This window comes from Pipra filicauda, unplaced genomic scaffold (genome assembly GCF_003945595.2).
Source record: "Pipra filicauda isolate LSUMZ 115617 unplaced genomic scaffold, ASM394559v2 scaffold20_size4479445_pilon, whole genome shotgun sequence".
In the NCBI taxonomy this organism is placed as follows: Eukaryota; Metazoa; Chordata; class Aves; order Passeriformes; family Pipridae; genus Pipra; species Pipra filicauda.
The window spans coordinates 4,277,448-4,282,380 of record NW_024104321.1 but is presented as its reverse complement, the minus strand read 5'-3'; the positions used below and the strand labels follow the sequence as shown (position 1 = coordinate 4,282,380).

The window sequence follows — 4,933 nt, the reverse complement described above, 5'->3', positions numbered from 1 at the left end:
TTTTTTTGCTCCATTTCTGGAAGCAGCAAAAAAGGCAAACGGGATTCTAGAAGAGGCGAGAGCTGAATAGCTCTGTTGCCTTAGTACAGACAAAGCTTGAAATCCCTTTGCAGGTGGGCACTCTGCATTTTACCAAATGTATTAACTAACACAAAACTAGTTACACTGAAAACTACATGAAAATAAAAATTTGAAGCAATGTGATATATAGACAGTTTTGACTCCCATTAGCTTGGATTAACTCTCATACCAGTACATTAATCGCTGAACTTGTAAACAGGGCCTAATGAAGGCAATAAAGTGTTGGGAGAAGAAAGTATTTTTGTCCTATTTTATAGGTGGGAGATTAAACCAGTGGAAAATAACCATCATATCCCTCAGACAGAATAGGTAAAACCTGTTTCAGGCCTTGAGGACTGAGATCCTTCCTGGTGGCCAGCCTGACCTGTGATTAATCCCAGATGTCAAGAGGTTGGATGTGATGATCCTTGTAGGTCCCTTCCAGCTCAGGATATTCTGATTCTATGTGCGCAGTACATGATTGAACCATGTAACAAATGGGGACATAGTACTAAGGTTCACCACTAACCCACAAAATTGATCTGATGGTTTTCTGAAGGTTGTGGGAAACAAAAGAAACAAACTTGGAAACTGATCTCCAATGTCTCAAGCCTCAGTGTGTCCAGATAAGACCATTTCTTCTTTTTCTTGAAATTTTCAGCTGAATTGACAATTTGATAATTATTTGTTCTTCTTTTTTTTTTCTGTGTCTCTATCAAATTTTACTGCTAATTAATAGTTAAGGGCACCTATGCATTTGATGTAGATAACTCTATACAAAATAAGTGCCTGTATTAAAATGAGACGTGGGGCAGCAGCAATGCCAGCACACCTTGAACAAAACAAATGGTGCAAACTAAGATGCTGAGCAGCATATTTGCCTATTGTTGACAGCAGCAAGGGAAAACCTGGAAATAGCAATGAGTAAATGAACAACTTCGATAGCTTAGAGAAACAAATTGACTTAAAGATTCATAGATACATTTTTTTTTTTTTGCTATACTGGACAATGAAAATGAATGTCATATGCAAATGCTATTTTCTAGTTGAAATATATTTGTGCCTATGAACATGTTTTGTATAATAGTAACACTTTTTCAGTTCTGCAATAGTTAATAAGTTCAGATATTGATGCACAATTCATCGCAAAAAGATTGCACTCCTTAATTACATTCTTGTGGGGGTGTAGATACAAAGGGATAAAGGTCTTATCTTAGAGTATCTATTTCCCCACAGGGAAGAGGATTGTACTGTTCTCCAATACACGTACATTCACAGATGTATTAAAGCTGTATCACACTGAGAAAAGTAGTATCATAAATATTTCAGTAGAAAATTGCATTCATAACAGAAATAATGCCAGTACAACCACTGCATGTGTGCCAGACTCCACTGACAACAGGTTTTTCCTCATTCCCATGATAACAACATCAATAATCATGAAATCCTTTGGAACTAATGTGGCATATGAGTGTAATTCTGAAGGACAATCACCTCACTGGCTGAGAATAATCTGCAACAAGGTGATCAGGGCAAATGGCTGCATTAACAGTAATGCAAGTAAATGCTGTGAATAAAAATGGATATATCATCCCAGCTTCTGATTATTATGTCACTCAGACATATACTGAAGTTCAGTATCAATGGGCTATTTCAAAGGTTATCAAAACTTCATAGTGAATGTAAGTGTTCTGCTGAATCCCTAATCTTTTTTAGAAAAAAGACATCTGTGAAGGTTTCCAAGTTTTCAATTGTGCTCTATTTCTTGTTCTGAAACTCCAGACAAATGGTCTAGAGTATATTTACTCTATTTTAGTGATGGGGAAAAGAATTAGAGACAGAGACCTTCCAACACGCTTTTACTATTTTAGGTATTTCTATTCATTATTTCTTATACTCCTATTTTCAAAGAATAAAAAATTCCAGTCTTTTCAATTCTTCTTCTGATAAGTTGCTTATATGTTTTTGTGCTCATTACTATAATTCCTCTCTGAGTCCAGTTTTATTTCATATTATTCCATCTTTTTGCACAAGGTAAGAGCAAGGTGTTTCAGATACTGCAACTCCGAAACACCTCCTGGTACTGTGACTTTGCCTGCAATGTTTTCTATCTACTCCATTTGTCTGAGAACTCACCTTTCTGAAATGTGATTACCTATTAAATGGACATCTCTAGTGGGCTAGAAACTGAGTCCATCATTTCCTAAACTGCTCCTGCTAATATAAAACAGTAAGTGCAAAAGTAATTCAAGTTTCCTCTCCAACCGTCGAGAGTGTCTATATCTCTGGAAATCACTCTTCTGAGAAGATTCCTTGAATTTGAAAGGATAGCAGATAGGCTGTTTATGACAATTACATATTATCTTTTAAGGTACAGTAACCTTAAACTGTACTTACACTTTGGAGCAATTTCTGTTAACTACACTTTCTGTGTGCAAAATGCTCCACTGTGGTCAGAGAAGACCCTGGTGACACACACATCTCCTGACAAAGGTGTTTGGGATTGACTTGAGATTGAACAAATGTAAATTCTGTGTCATCAGAAGGATCCTTTGAATTTACACTGAGAGATAGGAAATGCCTCACATATTCTATTGCTCAATTCTTTTGTATGTTGTTCCATGAATTACTTCCTCAGAGAGTAATTACTGGCAGGAATCTAACTCCAAATTCCCATTATTATTTGAATGATGGCTATGGGTCGTACATTGTTCTGTACAAGGCTAAGAAATTTCCCCAAAAGTTTCCTTCGTAGTATGTTTAGCTAAAAAGTGTCACACAGGTGGACATGGGTTACGTGCTGCAATCTTGACTAAGTCAAAATTAAGCAAAATGAATCGTTGTCCCTGGACTAAGGGAGAGAGACAGGAGGCTTGAAATATTGAGCCAAACTTGAGTTTGGTAACAATATTAGTGAACCACTATGTATACATGTTAGACATTTTGGTTGACTACAGAATAAGGCTAAGCAATGATTACATTAGTTTCTTAGCTTTTAGGCAGATACTTTCAACAGAAATGGAAATCCATGGAAGCATATCTAACAATTTCTAAGTATATCACTGGAATTTAGGTCATACCTAAAGACAAATATTCAGCAAGAAAAGGAATGGATGATAGTTCATTAACTTCTTCATTTGAAATTCCTGAAGTCATGGAGTTGTTCTCCAGATGAGATACAATGAAAACATGCCAAATTCCTGAAAAAAATTAATCTTTTTCATACTTGCTATGCCAAAGCTGGAACTGAAAGATGACTGAAACTAAAAGCACACTGATATGTATTAGGAAGTGCAGCAGTTCAGCTTTACTGAGGTCATACTTAGTGCATATAGGACACATCCTAGAGGACTTCTTGCCATCCCAGTACTATAACTTCCCTGCAAGGTGTCCTTGCTAAACACCACCAGTTTTTCGAGTATCAGAGAGTAAAGATGGGTAAGATGAGACAAGCTTTGCCTATTGTAGCTCAGACAGATCAGCACACGCGTAGCAGCTGATGAACTGCAAAGAATCTTACCTGGCCTCGCCTGAGAACAGGGATGACTTCACTTACATTTTATTCTGAAGTGTACATATTATATTGAAGGGCAGAGTGGCATGGTTCATAAAGGAACAAATGGAAGGAGAACTAAATTGAAAGTTTTTGGGGGTTGGAGTTTGGATATAGATTTCAGTGGAGTTAGAAAATATCGAAGATGTGGGTACGTGGCTATTAGTGATGGTGGGAAGACAGCATTCCCTTTCCAATGACAGCTGTTGCATAGAAATATTCTTTCAATGGGAGTCTGATTCCTGGGAATGGGAAGAGAGGGGAACATCCTGAAGAAGTTGGTAATGAGATTGGGAATCTTAAATCTAGTGCTGTAAAGCAACAGCCTGCCTTCCTTAGGCTCTACAGGTGGTGGGAAAATGGCATTGCAGCAAAACCATGGCAAGGAGGCAGAATATTGAGGACAACCCTTCAAGAGAAAGCAATTAAGGAAGGACTTGTGAGAAGGATTTTTCAAATAATCTATGATCTGAGTGTCTTAGGTTAGCAAAATCTGATTAAACTGGAAATCTTTCATTGTTATATCACCCTGTATATCCAGAACATTTGTTATACTTTCCCTTGCTATCTCCTGTGAGTTTACAACTGCAGACACATATAAGAAAAATTGGAGAATATTAATTCCTTTATGTGTTTAGACCTGTAAAAACATTTGCTTACAGCCATTAGCCTTTCAGTTTGTCTTTTGTTCTTCCTCCCTTTATTACAATTTCTTCCAGAAACATTACCTGATTTTTACTGCTTTGCTGTGATCTCATAAATCTGATTGTTCTTTATTTTCTACGTTTCTGCTCTGGCAATAACATATTTTTTCCTGATGTGAAGTGTGCAACAATGTTTCTTTTTTTTTTTTTTTCTCTGGCATTACTCCTTCTTTGGTAAATGGATTGTAAAAAAACTATCATTTTCATTTCAGATGCCAGGAGTGAGTTGACAAAGACTTTCTGCATACCCTGCTGCTCTGCCTGGAAGGTAAAGAAAAAATAATCTTTTTGTACACCACATGAAGCAGGTGAAAGTCTTTGCAATCAGAAGGATGTGAAAACTTTGTGAAAATGGTTCTGTTTAATACTTTCCCATGGCAAAGGTTAGCTCCCACATATGCGTGCTGGTTGAATTATACATTTTCCTATTAAAGTGATATGCTTCAGAATGATTTTGTAGCTGATGATACCCAAGGAAATGTACAGTTTGTCACTGAATTTATTAGTGACGCATGCCATGGACCTAGGCTGGGTGCTGCATATCACAAAGTACAGAAAGCCATGCAGAGTCTGTTTGGAGGCTGTTTATTTCTAAGATGCAGGCATTTAAAAGAGT

At 37.0% G+C, this 4,933-nt stretch overlaps 1 long non-coding RNA gene across 1 annotated transcript in view; it reads left to right on the top strand.

The window, feature by feature from the left end:
- LOC120323197 overlaps positions 1-4,580 on the top strand; it is an 8,961-nt gene extending 4,381 nt beyond the window's left edge. Inside the window, exon 3 of the long non-coding RNA XR_005563438.1 lies at positions 4,530-4,580. This is a non-coding gene — a long non-coding RNA (uncharacterized LOC120323197). The remainder of the gene's footprint in view (positions 1-4,529) is intronic.
- Positions 4,581-4,933: the final 353 nt, after the last annotated feature.